Source organism: Suncus etruscus, chromosome 18, assembly GCF_024139225.1.
Source record: "Suncus etruscus isolate mSunEtr1 chromosome 18, mSunEtr1.pri.cur, whole genome shotgun sequence".
NCBI classification, from domain to species: Eukaryota; Metazoa; Chordata; class Mammalia; order Eulipotyphla; family Soricidae; genus Suncus; species Suncus etruscus.
The window spans coordinates 4320618-4339683 of NC_064865.1; the positions used below are offsets into that span (position 1 = coordinate 4320618).

At 44.6% G+C, this 19066-nt stretch overlaps 1 protein-coding gene across 1 annotated transcript in view; it reads right to left on the reverse strand.

The window, feature by feature from the left end:
* Positions 1-300: 300 nt before the first annotated feature.
* SUPT3H (SPT3 homolog, SAGA and STAGA complex component) overlaps positions 301-19066 on the reverse strand; it is a 507641-nt gene continuing 488875 nt past the window's right edge. Inside the window, exon 13 of the mRNA XM_049765516.1 lies at positions 301-311. The gene's annotated coding sequence lies outside the window, so the exon portion shown is untranslated. The remainder of the gene's footprint in view (positions 312-19066) is intronic.

Genomic DNA, 19066 nt, shown 5'->3' on the forward strand with positions numbered 1-19066 from the left:
ACTCTGTTTTTGTTTCCCAATTTCCTGCTTGAGACCAAGTGAGGACAGCCAAGACTGCAAGGAAATGCTGTGAATCAAAGATACATCTGGAATCTGCCAGAGAGCCTGGGAGACCAGTCATTCCACAGCTGGGGAAAGTGTGGGCTGGAGGGCAGGGGTTTTCTCAAGGCTTGGGGCAGGTGGGCTGGGAGCCAAGTGAGGACAGGGGATGCTCTGGGCTGGAGAATGGGATGAGTCACCCCCAAGGAGGTATTTTCCTCACATGGTTTCAGTTCTCAGGTCAAGCAAGGGCTGGGTGCCTGAGGGGAAAGCCTGGTCCAAGCCATGAGGAAATCCTGAGCCTCAAGCTCTGCTGGGGTGTGGCTGGAAGGCAAGTGGACTGCCAATAAGTGATTCCCAGCATGTTCCCTCATGTTTTACATTTTCATCATTTCATGTTGCAGCCCCATCTACAGTAATGGGATCTGCAGAGGCGTCAGGCTTCCCAGATGGCGAGCCCAGAGGCGGAATCTGAATTGGAAAGTGACTCTGTTGTCCTGTCCGGTGCTAGACCTTGATGTTCAGTGTCACTCTTGGAGATTTAAAATTTTGTGCCCTTGAGAATTGCGTCCTTTCTGGCATCCTCTTCCCCCTTCTTTCTTATTCCTCTTTTCCCTCATATCAGAGTGGGAGTTGGAGAGGGCTGCTCTTCTGAGCCCACCCTACTCTGGGCAGGAACATGGGTGACATGACAGCTGCAGGTCAATGTTCATGGCCTCCCTCATTTCACACAACACCCCCACCCCCAGATAAATCTGCACTTTCTGTTGATCTGAGGCTCTCAGAATTCTGGACTGGTGTAGAAGTAAATGTCGCAATCTCAGAAAAAGAGACTGCAGTTCCTTCTAAGTTAAACTCAGCAGGAAGAGATTGACTCAAAGGGTCCCCTCTCTTGGACAGCATGAGCCCCTCCATTTGGGAGATGTGTCCACCCCCCCCAAATAACTTTTTTGAAACATTAAAGATGGAATTATTTATTTATTTGTTTAGGTTTAAGGGCTAGACCTCTTAGTGCTCCCAGCTTATTCCTGATTCTTTGCTCAGGAATCATCCTAGTGGTTCTTGGGGGGCTCTATGTAGTGCCAAGGATTGTACCAGGGTTTTCAGCATGCCAAGCAAGTGCTTTATTCACTGTACTCACTCTTTCTGACCCCTAAAAAGAGGATAGTTATGTGACTCAGAAACTCTCATTGCAGTAAATAATATCAAAAAGTATATACATATCAAAATTGGAAGCAATTGTCCATATAAATTCACAGTAGCATTCTTCATTATAGCCAAGGTAGTCATTACAGGCAAGGGGATGAATAAAGCAGATTTTACAATGTATTCATCCAGTGGAATATTATTCAGGTGTTACATATAAATGACTCAGGTGTTACACATAAATGCAGCATTTGTATCCTAGCATTTGTATGTAAATATGTATGAGCCCCAGGGTTTAATCCTCAGGATCTTCCCAGAATAAGATGGCTATTTTTGAACTATGTGGATTTTATTTTTTTTCACTAAAAATTGTTTATAGATGGGGAGAGTGTACAGCAGGTAAGGACTTGCCCTGTATTGCCAGGCCCTGGTTCAAATCCTCGGAACCACATATGGTCAGTCCCCTAATAACTGCAAGGAATGATTCATGTGTACAAAACCAGAACTAACCCCTGAGTACTGCCAGGTGTGCTCCCCCCCCACAAAAAAGGAAGACTAAAGAGAGAAAATAAAGACTGAAGACAGATAGGTAGTACAGGGTATAAGACACTTGCCTAGCATGCAGCCCACTTTACCTTGAGCACAACCAAAAGTGATCCCTGAGCAAACAGCCTGAGTATGCTTGATGGCCCCCAAACAAACAACAAAATGTTTACAGAGGATCAAGAATGTGACTTATTGGTCGAGCATGACTCTTGCAGCCAGATTCCTGGTGCTACAAGTGTAAGCTATGCACCACCACCAGACATCACAATGACAATAATAAGAGCAACAAAGGGAAGGAGTCCCTAATAAGAGATGCTGGGTGTGGCTCTTCAGCATGCCAAAAAGTAAAACAAAACACTACAATGAGAATAGTTAAGGGGGATAAAACGATACATTAAAATATGGTTAGAAGGGACTGGAGAGACAGTAAGGTGCTTGCCTTGCATTGCAGCCAACCTAAGTTGGATCCCCAAATCCCATATGATCTCCTGAGCTTTGCTCGAAGTGATTCCTGAGTGTAGAATAAGGAGTCAACCCTGAGCATCACTGGTACAACCCCAAAACAAACAAAAAAGACTATACCATAAAAAAAGTTTCCCCCTGAGCCTCAGACCTATCTACTCACCTAGAACTCCCTGTTCAAAACAGGATACAAATGGGGGGGGGGGGTAGGAAGGTAGACAGGAAACTGACATCTGCCTGCCATGTGCCCAGAACTGGGGGAACTACAACGATCTCACCCACGCTGCACTAAAGTTAACCCAGCAAGGCACTACCCTTCCCCTTGTCTTCTCCCAGCGGGTCCCCACCATCTCTGTAATTGTTTTTTTTTTTTTTTTTTTTGCTCCTTCCATGGATTATGTGGGGGCCAAGTACTTGGTGATCAGAAAGGTTCACAGGCACATTCTGCAGTTGAGTAGGAACTAGAGCAAATCCGGATTTTGAGTTTGGCTTAGGGTTGAGTTGTTGGGCGCATGCACCACCTGTCTTTCTTCCAGTACTCTCAAAGGTACCAGTGCCTCTGTGTGCTAACTTTGAAGCAGAGAGCTATAGTTTCACCTCTACAACAGTCCCTTCCCTCTGTTCTCAGGAGCTATTCATTGGTCTTTGGGCTTTCCCCAGTTTTTGCCTTTCCCCAGTTTTCCAGGAAACTCCCACACCTGAGCTCCTAAGGACCCATCTGGGTCTTTTCCTTAGCAGTTACACCACCTTGGGAGTGGATACAAGTCAGTCATCTGAAACTTCTAGTTTGATGCTTTGGAGATACTGAAAAGGGAAGTCGTCACTACCTTGGCCCCACCCTTAAGGGAAGTCGTCACTACCTTGGCCCCGCCCTTAAGGAAGTCCTCACTACCTTGGCCCCGCCTTTACCCCCTACCTCACCAATGATTCGTGTTACCGTAGCGGAAGTCCAGCCCTCAAGGACTCTCCTTCCCCTCCCACTTCCCATCCTATATAAGGGGGTAACTGAGAAACCACGAGGTCCTTTTGTCCCCATTCTATTCTGGGGGCACTTTGACCCTGGCCATTCCGAATGGTCAGTATTAAAGCACTTTTCAAAGCATTTGCTGGGACCTCAGCCTCTTCATTTCTCTGCGTCGGGCAGCTAGATTAGGACGCCCGAATCTTTCAATACCAATCGCAGCCACACTTTGCATTTGCCCTAAGAAAGTACACTGCATCTTATGCTTTTATCTTTGTACTTGGTTTAGAGCCAATAAATAATACTCTTTACATTTCCATTTGAGTCATAAGACTTTCTTAAACCTGACACCAAAGTTTCACTGTGGGCTGTTCCTGGGCCACCTGGCCTGAAAATCTTTATTTAGTTTGTTTATTTGCTTCTATACTTCCCAATAGCACTTTGGAGGCCCAGAGCATCTTCCTAGTGATTCTCAGTCAACTCACCACTGATTCAATCTTAGGGTTTGAGGATGCTTGGATCACAAGATATTGAGAATTGCACAAGCTACCCTGGTGGTACTTAGGGGCTTCTACGGTTACACCTGATGATGCTTGGGGGAACCATCTATGGTTGCTTGCATGCAAGACATGTGTTTTACCCTTGCTCTCTCTCCAGCCAGTATCTTTATAGTTTATTGGTACCTCACTAAGAATTACTGAAGTCAAGGCTACTTTGTCTTTGTGGGCCAGATAATTCGGTGGTGGGATTTATTGGTGCTCAGAGGTTTTCAGGTCCACACCTGGAGATGCATAGGGAGCATTGGAATGCAAGGAATGGAACCCAAGACCTGGCATAAATGTTGGCATGTGTTTTATCACTTGAGCTACATCACTGGTGCCAGGCAGCATCTTAAGCTAAAAAGCATTTGCTGCTGAAGAAAGAGGGAAAGTGAACCTGGAAAATACTTGGATTTGGGATGTGGATGGGGATACTCTAGGCACTCCAACCCTAAGCAGAGTCAGTGAACTGCATGCAGGTCCTTCTAGACAACATGGAAGATGAGCACGCCAGCCATCTTTGGTGCTGCAGTTGTTTTATTTAACAGTTCTTTATTTTACAGCTCATGGAGGAATATTTCCCTGGGCTATTGCAACCCCAGAATCAGGAACCTCTGTGCAGGGACTTCAACTCCAACTGTCACTTGCTGCTTAACGTGTGACTGACAGCAACTTGGTCTCCCTCTTTCTCACCACCACTCATCCTCACTCCTCAGTCTCAATTGTCCAGCTACACCATTTGTTGGGTTCTCTTCCAAACTGATCTCATCTCCTACCAGTGTCCTGGGCTTGCTTGTATCTATATTGCCATGCCCACCCTTAACTATTTCTGCTGATGATTGATCACACCCCATTTACCAGAACTTAAAATAACCAATTGGATCATTGTGGCATTCTTCCCCTCATTTACACCCTAGCCCTTACATCCCTAAACGGGAGCCCTACTTGGCATCTCTCATTCTTTCCAAGTCAGACCTTCAGGTGACAGCCAAGCCCCCTTTTATTTTCTAGGAGGGCTGAGAGCACAGGACTAGTCCTGGTTCCTCCTGAGATCTGCAGGAGGTCCCACATTTTCTTTTTCAGGTTGTAATTGAACTTGGGTTTGGGAAAAAACAAAGTCTCAGCATGACAACAAGTAAGGAGGCAGATGGAGCCTGATGGATTGACCAGATCCAGAGCATTAGAACCTATGGACTCCCACAGCCCAAGGCGATATATCCTCTACCGTGCAGTGCTTCCAAAACTGGTTTCTTCATATGGAAGGAAAAAGCCTTTACTTGAAAATAATACAGAGCATTTATCTTATGGCAGAGAAGCCACTGTGGATTTTCTAGGCTCTAAGGTTGGGAGTAAGAGGGATTAGGACAGGGAAAGGGAGCCAGGCAGTCAGAAGAAGGCAGACAATGTAAACTCAAGCCTGGTGCGAAACTAGGAAAGGGGGTTACACTCTGGGGGCAGAACTTGGAGATGGATTGACTCAGGTTGAGAGAACCTGAGAGCAAAGACAGTGTGAGCCCTTGCTCCAAGAAGAACAGGGAAGAAGGAGAAGGCCAGAGCACAGAGGGGCTGGATCTGTTCCCCCAGCCACCAGGAACTGACACCGGGTTCCCCCTCACATATGGGCCTAATTCAGGTGGAGGGAAATCTTGCTTAAAAATTATTGCTTTGAATAATGAAATCTTTGTCATTTGAAAATTCCTAAAAGAAAGGGGTGGGGGGAAAGACCCTTCAAGTCCTGACTTATGGGCAGTGTGGTGATGGAAATGAATTCATCATCTCCTTTGCCCGCATGGGAATGGGAGGACAGGGTTGATTCATAAGGGGGCGGTGTGTGGCCCATCCCCGTGTGGGCAGAGTAGTGGCTGGGCTGCCCAGGGGCCAAAGAAGGAAGCTCCAGGGAGGAGCAATGGGGATGCAAAGAGCTGAGCCGTCAGACTCTCGTTGGCACATTCTGGCCTCAGGTTTTCCTGAGGATTTGCCTGGGCTGTCAAAACATTTCAGAGCTGCTGCATTGGGACTGCCTGCTGCTACAGAGAAAAGCCCATAATAACCCCATAAAATGAACTGTATTTTTGCCTGCTTCACACCCTGAACCTCACAATGATGAGGAGACTTCCAGACACAGTCAAGTGTGCTCACTGGAAGCTTGACCCCAATGGCATGTCCTTGAACAGCTGTCTCAGAGATTAATCTGTGGCAGGACCCTTCAAGGGCTCAGCACCACTCTATGTGATGGGAAGGGGCCTGCCTTCAACCTCGCATACTGAGACACATGTGTCAAAGCCTCTGGGACCAGATTCCAGGTTCACAGATGACAAGGCAGCTCCCAAACTGGGCCAATGGCCCATCCCTTTCTGGACAAAGTTTTGGCCACCAGAAAGCAGGTCCTTCACATTGCATTGAGAACTGCATTTATCTCATTGGGATCTGAAGTGGGGAGGGGGCAGGAAAGGGGGTTGTAGAGCTGGGAGAAAATCTTGGGTGAGTTGAAAGTTGAGGGGAGGCTTCAGAGATGAGGACAAAGGTGGGCAGACTGTTAGAGGTGTCTGAGGAAGTGTGTGGCTCCCTCTCGGTATCTTGTTTCTGGTCGAGAAATTATTTCTCCCAGAGCACTGTGGATACAGGAAAATGGCACAGGAAAGAGGGAAGGCCCAGTCTTGTAAGTCCCTACTATATAGTTTAGAAAAAGTCACAGACACCTTTATAAGAGTTTCCCTTCCTCCTTCTTTCCTCTCCCAGCTACTCAAGATCCTTGAGCTGCTTTGATTTCTAAACAGCAAGGTCCAGGACAGTGTGTCTGGAAGCTGACCTAAGCCCAGGCCAGCACCACCAGGGGGTTCCCAGAGCTGACAACCCTCCCCCTCCAAGACAGGCTTCCTACATGCCCATTCTCTGCAGGAATCCACGTTAAAGGTTGGGCAGGGTGGGTGCTAGAGCTGGTTGACACAAGGCTTTCTCTGGGACATTGGGACCTGATTCCTTGAACTTACAGCTCAGATAAGGACCTTCAACTGCCAACTTCCAACTGTGACCTTAAAGCCTGCAGGCTCCTTCCCAGCCTCTCTCACTGCATGTCTCCTGACACTGAGAATTGGTCTTCTACACCTGGCAGCAAGGTGCTGTGTGCTCTGCAAATCAAGACCAGTAGCTGCAGACATCTGGGTGAGGGCTGATTACAGAACTAGTCTAAGACTGCAGACAGTTCTGGGCAAGGTACAGAAGGAGTGGAGAGAAAATAATGCTGATTGGAAGGGTCTCCAAGGCTGGTGAGAACCCACAGGCCAGGGGGAGCTGGATGGCTGGGCCCTGGGCCAGGTCAGAACTTGCCAGTTTCCCTGACTGCAGAAAGATGTCAGAGAGGGAAAAAGACTGAGGGGGAATGTTTAATCCACTTAAGAGAACAAATAGCTTGTAAGTACTTTAGACATGTCGTTTACATAGAACCAACTGATGTACTTAATTCCACTTCATTCCTCATTGTTGCACCAAAGGAAGTGCTAAAGCACTCTCTTCTCGCCAGAAGCCTTTTCCAGGTTGCTTTCTGTTCTCAGCAAGAATAAAAGAACTGCTAATTGGTGCATATCTTGCAAATTTAAGGTTCAAGAAAGTGGGGGCTTGGGAAATCCTGGCACCTCTATTGTTGGAGTCTGGGAGCTTTATTTTGTTGTTGTTGTTGTTGTTGTTGTTGCAGGTAGATGCTAGTGGAGTAGTGGTGGTTGGTAATATAGAGCAGAAAAAAATAGTATGAAACCCAAACCAATCCAAAACTCAATGGCCTTTGACATACTGAACCATCTAAAAAGGTCTAGAAAACCTGTGAGAAGCATAATTCTGGGCCCAGTGCACTCTGGACTTTTTAGGAAAGAAGGTTCCAGCACTGGAACAAAGGCCACACCAAGGTTATCCAAGATGTTAAGTAAGCTCTCCCACCATACTGTACCCTAGCAAGACTTGGAAGACAACCTGGGAAAATTAATTCAAAACTAGCATGATAGAGACTAAAAACACACAGTTCCCCATTCGTGGAGTCGTGGACATCTCTAGCTGAGCTGTGGGATTCATTTATGTTTCACAGTTCACTTTGTTCATTTTGAGAATTCACTTGCAGTTTCCTTCAACTTCCTCACTCTGGGCAAGCTGTGCTCTCTCTTGAGTTTATGACTCTTTTCCCTCATTTTTCTCAAATAAGTTGTATTTTTATTTTGTTACTTATCTCCTTCCTAATTTTTTTTTTCTGGACAGAGATTAGGTCTGAATGTCCTTTTCCTGAAAAGATCAACTCCTCACTGAAGTCTGAGACTGAAGCTCCCCAAGAAATTCTTGGGTAATTGAAATAAGTTTCCATTGCATATAGTTCCAGTGTGACTCGGACACAGTTTGATGAGAGCTGTATGGGGCTGGTAAGATATCAGGTCTGTGCCATGCATCAGTGCTGACTCTCAGCAGACCTTCTCCATGGTGACTGAGGTGGGTAAAGAAGGTGGAAACTTCCCTCCCAAGGGTCCACCTCTCCTCTCCTCACTTTAACATAACACCTGCAATGCTCTGCCCTCTCTGGCAATTTCCAGGCATTTCATGTCATGTGTGTGTGTGTGTGTGTGTGTGTGTGTGTGTGTGTGAACACAGAAAGTCAAGGGGTAGCTCCATAACCCCCATGAGCACTGCACCACAAACTGATATGGGATTCCTGTCAAGCATCACACACAAATGTGTAAGCACCACAATCAAGCATGCGCTCAATCTCTGGACCTCACAAGAATAAAATATAAAATAAATTATTTTGTGCCTGCCAAGGGGGTGCAGACTTGGGGGAGAGTTAGAAAACTGTGGACAGTGGTGGAAGGAAGGTTACACTAGTAGTAGATTTGTGTTTGGAACAGTGAATGTCTGAACAACTATTACAGACAACTTTGTAAATGATGGCGTTTAAATAAGGTTAAAAGAAAAAAAAATTCACAAAGCATTTCCAGTGTTTGTTTTTGATTTCTTGAAGAATATTCTGTAATTGATAATGAGTTCAGGCAGCTGGCCTGCTTTAGAATTGCCCTCTACTCCTTGAGATGGCTTGCCAGGGCCAGGGAGGGGGCATCCCCAGGAAATGAGGTAGCTAACTCTGTAGAGGAGGGCCATTGCTGGACAGCTCTAGTGTGTTGCCTCATGGGCCTCTGTTGAGCATCATGGGCCTGAGGAGCTGGGATTATGTTTCCACTGCCCACAGGGCGTCTCATAGGTCAGAGTCTTCCCTACTGGTCTGGGGTGATCTCTCAGACATACCCTGTGCACCTCAGCTCTGTCGTCAGATATTCTTCTCACACCCAGTATGAGTGAATTCAGTGCTATTGTTCAAGGGATTGGCCTGAGCTAGATTCAAGCAAGCAAAACCCTTTCATTGCCAATGTAGTTTCCCCAGGGATTGCCAGTTCTCTGCCCAAATACAGATTATGTTTCCCTGCCCCTTATAATGATTATAGGACTTGATCTGACCACAAATGGGGCATGATCAAAGAATTCACCATTCACTGCTGAGTGTGAGCTGTGAGCATGGGACCAGGCCATCTGTCTCAGTGACCAGCAGATGGTGGCAACTCTGAGAAAAGTAGCTTAATCCCTGACGGTTATTCTACACAGCTCTCTCCTCAATAGGTCAGAGAACCCCTTGGGAGACAGCACAACAGGTCAGAGCACAGGCCTTATGTGGCAGAGTTGGGTTCAGTCATTGGCACCCATGGTCCCCTGAGCAGCATCAGGAGTGATCCCTGAATACTTAGTCAGGAAGAGCCCCAGAACACCACTGGTATAAATCAGAAATAAATATTTATTCATAATAAATATATAAAATAAATAAACAACAATAATTTAATTAAAATAATAAATAAAAATAAATGAGAAATAATATCTCTAAGGTTGATGCCTAAGTGACAGAACACAGACAGTTCTCCAAGAGTGGAATGAGACCTAACCCAGCAACAATTGTCTGTTAGAAAAAGTGGCTTCAAAATGCATTCAGGACTCTGCTTAACTTCCCTTTGTTCCTGCTCAGCATTAGAGATTTACCCTGTGCCCCATGGGACCTTAGGGGTCTGAGTCAGATGACTTGTCGTAAAATCCTGGGCTGGATTACAAGGAACATAAATCTCATTTCATTGTGCAGCATACAGGGTTCCACAGGGAAAGAATGTAGCTTTTCCTGGGATAAGAAAGAACCCAATAATGGGAACCTAAAGGCTGCTTGATACTAACGCTTAAAATTGAACTCTTTCCTGGGGCTGGAGTGATAGCACAGTGGGGAGGGTGTTTGCCTTGCACAAGGTTGACCTGGGTTTGATACCCGGCATCCTGTATGGTCCTCCTCACCCCCGAGCCTTCAGGAGTGATTCCTGAGCAGAGCCAAGAGAACCCTTGAGCACCACAAGCTATGGCCAAACAAACAAACAAACAAACAAGTGTACTTTCTCCATCTCCCTCTCTGCCATGACCATCACTGTCCCCGATGATGATGTCCCTGATGTTGTTCCATCAGCCTGATTCAGCTTGATAACAATTTAGAATTCCAGGTCAATTGAATAACATGTTTCATGAGCAAGAAATCAACATTGTTAATTTCTTGTTGGTTATAAGTTACTGGGATTTTTGGTTTCATTGGTTACCATAGCATACTCTTATTCTTTCTTCCAAATGCTCTCTATGGCATATCTTGAATCATTTTATTGAACAAATGTTTGTACATCATGAGCTGTCCCGAGCTTTGAGGATATAGAAAGTAGTAAAGCTTAGTCTATTGGCTTCAAAGAACCGATTGACCATTTGACAAAAGACAGACCAATTGACAAAACATTTTCCATTATCTTCAACCTCATGCAGTTCATGTTGAGTATTAATATTCTTTTACATTTTCTTACTATAGTTTAGTGATGTCTTCACATACTCTCTTCATCAAGACTCAAAGTTCTAAAGGGAACAAAGAGGGTCGATAAAGACGTGACAGTTTTTAATTGACAGTTGGTTGAATAGTTGGAAAAAATGAATGGGGGAAGTAGGTAAAGATGATTAGTAGATATATAGGTGAATAGAACAATTGGATGACTAGATGAATGATTGGATGGATGGTGAGTGGGTGGATAAATGTATAGGTGGAGGGAAAGATAGGTGAATGGATTGTGGTTGTAGGATTCATGGATGATAGTTGTGTGGGTGGATGATGATTAGACGAATGAGTTGATGGGTGAAACCACTTGGAACTGATTGAAGAGGCATCTTCTTAGGGCCAATCCTATACCTTTTCTTCATATCACACAAGTTCCAAACCAAGAGGGACACAAGTTAGTCTTATTGGCAAGTCTGGTATTACTGCTTTTAGACATTTATCTGAGTAGTATTAAAATTCTATCCCCATTTTTTCTTTCTTCTTTTCCCCACTGAGAACTGCACAGGCTCTGTGTTTAACCTCAACTGCAAACTATCCAGTTACCTTGTTTCATGGATTCTAGCTGAAGAGACACCTTCTAGGTAAGTGACAGAGACTTATTTACTCATAGCTTATCAGGCAGCATGAGCCTGATGTTTGCCTAGTTTCTGTGTCAGAACAACAACAACAAAAAAAAACCTAACAAAACAAAGGGCCAGGAATATGACTCTGCACTATAGTACTTGCCTTGTATGTGTGAGGCCCCAGGTTCAGTCCCTGGCTTCACAAAATATAATCAAACCCACTTAGTTTCATGGATCCTCTCCATGTTCCACAAGTTCTATAAGGACCATGCAGGGTAACTGATGGGGACATTGCATCACTGTAGAGGGGCTGAGTTAGGAACCCCCCATCTTTTATATTGGGCTGAAAACAAAATTGCCCAATCTTGGTCATGGAGAGATGCATTGGCTTAATTTTGATTTTAAAATGAACTTTAACAATAAGGGCCAAAAGAAAACCCAGTAAGGACCATCCATAGTGGTACTCAGTGGTCCCAGGTCCACTTCTGGTGGTACTCTGGTTCTACAATACTGGGGTGACCAAAGCTACATCCAACAGTACTTGGGATGCCATGTGGCACGAGGGATCAAACTCAGAGCCCTGCACATGTTGGCAAGTCCTCATCTGTCTCAACTAGCTTCCTGGTTCTAGGAGATACTATCTTAATTTTACGAGATAAAACAAATCTGTTTTCTGCTCTAGAGACACTATATCTTCTAAGGTTCTTTCTATACAAATATCAATGAAGAGACAATCTGCAATGCATATATATATATATATATATATATATATATATATATATATATATATATATATATATATATATATATATATATATATATATATATATTGGTTTTGGGACCATATCTGGTGGCACTCAAGGTTACCCCTGGCTCTGTGCTCAGAAATTGTTCCTAGCAGGCCCGGGGAAACTATATGGGATGCCGGGATTCAAACCAACGTTGGTCCTGGGTCGGCTGCTTGCAAGGCAAATGCCCTACCATTGTGCTATCTCTCCGGCCTCATGAGCATCATTTTTAATGCCTCTTCTCAGAAGATTTGCAGCTACTGACCCTCAACATCCTTTCTCACCGTTCTCTGACAAACCATTGTCTGATGGTTTATCCCAATGGTTACCTAGTTAACTAGCTAGGTAATCACTTTGGTAAGTTAATTGTATGTCTCCCCCCAAAAGTTTCCCAATGCAACTGTTTACAAATGTAAGTATATTTTCTAATCTTATTGTTTCTTGCATAAAAGCAATTATTATACATCATTATACATTTCTTGATCACAATAGGTTTTTCTCGTTCTTTCCATTTTGCGGATAAACCCATTAATTTAGTCAGCTTCTTACAAACACATTTTTGCTATTTCAAACAATAGTACAACAGATGATCTTGAATTATGAGCCATTTAGAATAAAAAAGAATTGCTTACTGGGCCAATAATAATTCACTTTGTAATTTAGGGACACGGGCACTCAATTGGTCTTCATCAAGGTTGTACTATTTGGGGCTCTCACTAACTTCACTTCTTTTATCAGTCAAAGGCCAGAGTCATTCTGAATAGGAAGCAGGAGGTAGGCAGGAAGCAAGATCTAAAGTTTTTATTCCTTCCTTCAATTTTGCAATCTCCTTTCAGTACAAGCTAATGACAGAACAGAGGAGAGAGCTGCTGGCAAGGTAGCAAAAGGGGTAGTATGTCCTAAAGAGGAAAAGAGAATGGAACTGAGAATTCATAATTTAATAACTGACATACTTCAAGGTATACGTACTGTCAAATGCCTGACTTTTGGCCAATCTGAAATTTCAATGGTGAGAAACCACAGATTTTGGTTTCTGTCTCAATAACTTGGGGGGAGCTGGAAGAGGAGGTGTGTGTGTGTGTGTGTGTGTGTGTGTGTGTGTGTGTGTGTGTGTGTATGTGTATGTGTGTGTGTGTGTATGTGTGTGTTGTGCTACCAGGGACTGAACTGCATCAAGGCTTGTGCATTATTTTACCCCCAGAACCCTCTGAATGACATTCTAACGTACATTTCTCTTATTAGGAATAAGATAGACTTTTTTTTTTGGTTTTTTTTTTGGGGGGTCACACCCGGTGGTGCTCAGGGATTACTCCTGGCTATCTGCTCAGAAATAGCTCCTGGCAGGCACGGGGGACCATATGGGATACCGGGATTTGAATCAACCACCTTAGGTTCTGGATTGTCTGCTTGCAAGGCAAGCAACGCTGTGCTATCTCTTCGGGCCCAAGATAGACTTTTTGATATATAAATATTAATGTTCTATTTCTGTGCACACATGGTTTATATCATTGGACCATTTTGCATTTGTCCTTTGCAGCAACATCTGAATGCAAGTAAGCATGATTTTGGAACTGATGGACCTGGTTAGAGTGGGAGAGGAAATAGGGGGTAGCAGTTCTAACAGGGGAATTGGGAGTAAGGTGACATTCAGTGTGGGAGATCACTCAGCCTTCAGGATGACCTTATAGCACACTGTGAGAAACTCTGGCTCTGAACAGCCACCCTCACCTTTGAACCCTAGAGATGTCTTAGGATCTCCAGACACTGAACAGTTAGATTGGATAGTTTGCGCATGCTCTGTCCTTGGGACCTTTGGGAGACCCATACCAGATCCCTAAGATCCCTAAAATACTGGTGGTCTCTATCAATGCCACTTCCTCAAGTGACTCATCTGATATGGGAAATTCTGCAGTAGAACTTTTTTTTTTTTTAAGGAAAAAAGACCTTGGAAAGTACTGAAGACTTTTATTCAAATTCAAGGTATATGGCACTGGATAGGAACCATTCTTTCCAAATGAGAACAGAAACCCTCATAAAATAGTTAAATCATGTAACAGGCTGGGAAGCCCCTTACTTTTCTTGCTGAGAACCTTGAAGAAGGCAGAAAAATTCTTGAACTTCCCAGAGAGAGGGCCATGTGGCAAAGAGCATACACTTGACTCCCCCAGTTGAGCTTCCATTCTGGGCCTGTTTTCGCTGCCAAAGACAGGGAGAGGAAATTACACAGAAAGAGGATGTTTGCCTTTGATTCCTAATAGTCTCTTTATTAAGGGAATGCTATGGAGTGGTTTGGGTTTATTTCATTTTGGTAGGAGTGGAGGCTCAGGTCACACTTGTGGCTGTACTGGGGGGGGGCAGGGTTCACACATGCACAGAGAGCACTCTCAGCAAGGCAACGTGGGATAGGCCTGAATGAACCCCTGTCCTTGGATGCATGAATAAGGCAGGTGTTCTTCCAAAGAACCAGTCCTAGGTCTGGTCCCCTGCACCCACTATAGGTTTTCCTTCTCAAGCTCATAACACCCACCGTGTGATTATTCTCAGTTTACCAATGAGAAACAAACAAAGCCCCCACAGAGAGCAGGAAATTGGTTGCAGGGTGAATGCAAGGAGGGCGAGCTAGTTCTTGGCAGCTCATCCAGGCTGGTAGGGTTTAGTAGAAGAGACTATGGGCAGTAAATCTAGAGCTGGTTGGGAAGGGTTGGGGAGCACCAGAACAATGGGGAGAGATTAGGAAGAGGGGTATTCCTGATGGGTGATGTCTGCCAAGGTAAAAAAGAGTGTGATGGTCTGGGCAGAGTGGAGCCTTTCTGACTCACATATGATGATCTCTGCAGTGTCAGAGACCGTGCCCTATTCAGGAGTACTCTCAAAGACAGTTTCTACACCTATCAACTTGAATGCAAGCTATGTGGAAGGCCTTGGGGGGCCCTAAATCAAAAACTGGATCAAGGGCAATGTACCCTGCCCATCCAATGCTGATCAAACCACACCATGGCAGCTTGGGCTTAACGTCTTCTGGAGGTCATCTTCTGATTGCCTGACTTAAGCTAGGGTCTTTTTATCCCCATTTTGGATAAAAGGCTGAGGAAACGAGAATAAGTCAGTAGCCCAGGTTAGCTGCACATCAAGTCTGAGTTCTGATTTGTTTTGGCCAGGCCAGCTCTTCCTGGGTATTAATCGAAATACAGAGGTAGATATGTGAAATATACTACTCCCTTTAGCCTGACTTCCTCATTTGAGTATCCAAGGTATTTTACACTATAGTAAATAGTTTTCTAGACATATATATATATTTTTTTTTTTGGTTTTTGGGCCACACCCGGAGATGCTCAGGGGTTACTCCTGGCTGTCTGCTCAGAAATAGCTCCTGGCAGGCACGGGGGACCATATGGGACACCGGGATTCGAACCAACCACCTTAGGTCCTGGATCGGCTGCTTGCAAGGCAAACTCCGCTGTGCTATCTCTCTGGGCCCTTTCTAGACATTTTTAAAAAAAATTTTGGGCCACCTGGTGATGGTCAGAGGTTACTCCTGACTATGTGCTTAGAGCTTCTGGCTCTGGGAACCATATGAGACTCTGGGGGCTCAAATCGCGGTTCGTCCTAGGATAGCGGGTGCAAGGCAGATGCCCTACTGCTTGTGCCACTGCTCTGGCTCCTCCTATAAGCATTTTTTATATTAAATAATCCTTTACAAGACTTTAAACATTTATTTTTTAGGGGTACAATAGCACCACACTTACCAGCAAAGTACCAGTATCTCTCCACTACAGTCCACTAAGCCTTTGTTTTCAGCTCACCACTATTTGCAACCTTGGTTCTCTGATTGGATCGAAGTGTTTGTTTTCTTTCAGGTTTTTTTGGGGGGGGGGGTGTGGACATATCTAGCAATGTTCAGGAGTTACTCCTAGCTCTGAATCAGGAATTACTCCTAATAGTCCTCGAAACAATATGAGATATCAGGGATCAAACCTGAGTTGACTGCCTACAAGGCGAGCTCCCTACCTGCAATACTATCTGTCTGGCCTCTCAAAGTGTTGGTTTATCTCTACCCTTGGCTTGCTTCTTTTTATACTACATATGAGTGAGACCAGCTGGTATTTGTTTTTGTCCTTCTGACTTATTTTGTCTAGCACGAACACCCTTCTAGTATTATCCATGTTGTAGCTAAAGGCAAAACTTCTTATTTTCTTACAGGTAAGTAATATTCCACCGTATAGACAGGCAATTTCTTTATCCATTAATATGTTTGGAGTTATTCTCAGATCTTGACTATTACAAATAGCAGGCAATGAACGTAGCTGTGCACATAGGAATTTTAATACTTTTTTGTGTTCTTCAGATCAAGAAATGCAGTAGTTCTGATTTTTGGTTTTGGTTTATGGGTTACACTCGGCGGTGCTCAGGTGTTACTCCTGGCTCTGTGCTCAGAAATTGTCTCTGGCAGGCTCAAGGGACCATATGGGATGCTGGGAATCGAACCAGGTTCTGTCCTGGGTTGGCCTTGAGCAAGGCAAATGCCTTACTGCTGTATTATCGCTCCAGCTTAAGTAGCTCTATTTTTAACTTTTTTGAGAAATCTTCAGACCTACAAAGTGTATGCATGCATTTGCACGCAGAGGTTATTAATTAACCACTTTCTCACCGTTTCTGACTTTTTTCTCAGATAAGCAAATCCTCCCTTATTATCTTTTCACACAGAGAGAGTCATGGTTTAAGAATCACAATTTCAGCTGGAAAATGTGTTTTAAAGGCCTTTGCTTGTTGCCAACAGCAATCTTTGTAGCAAAGAATTGGAATGATTTGGGGGCCCTCCCTGTCCCATATACACGCTCTCTAAGTGGGGTGACACTTCAAAGCATCCTCCCTGCTTTCAGAGGTGCCAATGATCTCGTGATGGACTATTTCCTGAGTCCAGAAAGCTCAAACATTCATTCTCAAAACTGAAGAGTCCTTCAGTACAAAGGCAGTGATACCCAGAGCTCTTCCTGGGTCAGCAGGATCTAAGTCGGCCTCATTCTTCCAGGTAACCCCCCAAAAGGAAACTGTCCCTACTCAGACCCAGGTGAAGCCATTAAAAAATGTCTTTTGCTTTTTCCTCGCAAAAGTGTTTTTTTCTCTCTCTCCTTTAAAGCAAGGGGAAACAAATGCACATTTGTTTGGGGGTGTATCCATAAATTTCAGCCTCAAAGTAAAACATGGTATTGAATGTTTTATTTCTATTGAGAGAAATAGAATGCCTGTCTAGGATACAGACAGGGGATGGGGAGGAGGGAGATCAGGGGCATCGGTGGTGGGAATGTTGCACTGGTGAAGGGGTGTGTTCTGTTTATGATGGAAACCCAACTATAATCATCCTTATAATTATGGTGCTTAAATAAAGATTTTTTTAAAACAAACAAAAAAAACACAATAAGAACCTCCTGCACTTCAAATGAAACAGTGACAGTATACAAAAACTACCCACATAATGGGAGGAACTATTCATTCAATACCCATTAAAAAAGAAAAAAAATTCATTACCTACTGTCCTAGACATAAGATGGGAAAGGAAAGGAAAAGGGAAAGCTTTCTGTTCCCTGCAATAATAATAATAATAATAATAATAATAATAATAATAAAATAAAGGTAAAGACCCACATAAGAGAGCTCCATGCTACAAAGGGGGGACAGCTGCAAATGAGGACAGATTCCTGGGGTCCCGGGGGGGGGCGGAGGCTAGGGCAGCAGCTTGCTAGGAAAGATGAAGTAGAGAGGGAGTTAAAGTAAGGGCCAAGTCTGTCTGCAGGGACGAAGGCATTGAAGGAAGGACGCTGTCTAACCTCTCGGCCCTCTCTGCAGCCAGTCCCTTGGGCCTATGGACTGCAGGAAGCACTGGGCAGGGCACCCGGCCTCAGCTGCCCACGGCTAGGCACCGCAGTGTGGGTCTTGGAGGGGTGCTCCCGTGCTTGACAGAGCGTTGGGCTGAGCGTTTAGAACCCGCTCTGAAATTTTGAAAATATCCACCTAATTCTAGCTGACACCCCGCACTGCACCTGGCCAGTGCCCAGATGGCAGAGAGCACTGGCCCCTTCTTAGAGGGACGAGTCTCCTTTGAGCACATCATCCTGGGGCTGAACCAGCTCTGCAAAAGGGCAAAGGAGCCAGCAGAGTCGAGCTGCTTTTAGTAAGGAGAACCAGGACCAGGAATTCCCTCCAGTCCTGGGCACGGTCCAGGGGCCAGAGCAGACAGCGGCCCAGTGACAGATTCACACTGCCAGGGTGGCCTGGGGGAAGTTAGTGCAATTCTCAGCCTCACTTTGCCAAGTAGGGACAATCAGGATTCCTGAATCATTGACAGTCTATGGCCATCTCGACTACTGGACTTTTCTTTTGTGTCTGAGTGAGTGTGTGTGTGTGTGTGTGTGTGTGTGTGTGTGTGTGTGTGTGTGTGTGTGGTGTTATATTGTGCTGTAAACCCCTTACCTGCTGTAATAGCATTCCCCTGAGAATGCTATTTATTTATATTATTTATTTATTTATTTATTTTAGACCTGAGAAGGGAGAGAGGGACAGTGGGAAGACCCGTCCATGGTAGGAAATTTGCCACAAAGAGAAGGGACACAGGTAGTTGGAACTATCTGATCCGCTGGGTGTTGAAAGGGAGATAAAATGACACGCATGGCAACCCTTCCTTAACAATAGTTTAAATGAGAGAGAGACAGAGACAGAGACAGAGAGAGACTGAGAGACAGAGAGATTGAGGAAGAGAAAGACAGATTGAGAGAGAAAGAGAGAGAGAGAGCGAGAAAGAGAGAGATTGGGAAAGAAAGAGACAGAGGGAGATTGAGAGACAGAGAGATTGAGGAAGAGAAAGACAGATTGAGAGAGAGAGCAAGAAAGAGAGAGATTGGGAAAGAAAGAGACAGAGGGAGATTGAGAGACAGAGAGATTGAGGAAGAGAAAGACAGATTGAGAAAGAGAGAGCGAGAAAGAGAGAGATTGGGAAAGAAAGAGACAGGGAGATTGAGAGAGATTGAGAGAGAGACAGAGAATTTAGAGAAAGATTGAGAGCGAGAAAGAGAGAGATTGGGAGAGAAAGAAAGAGTTAGAGA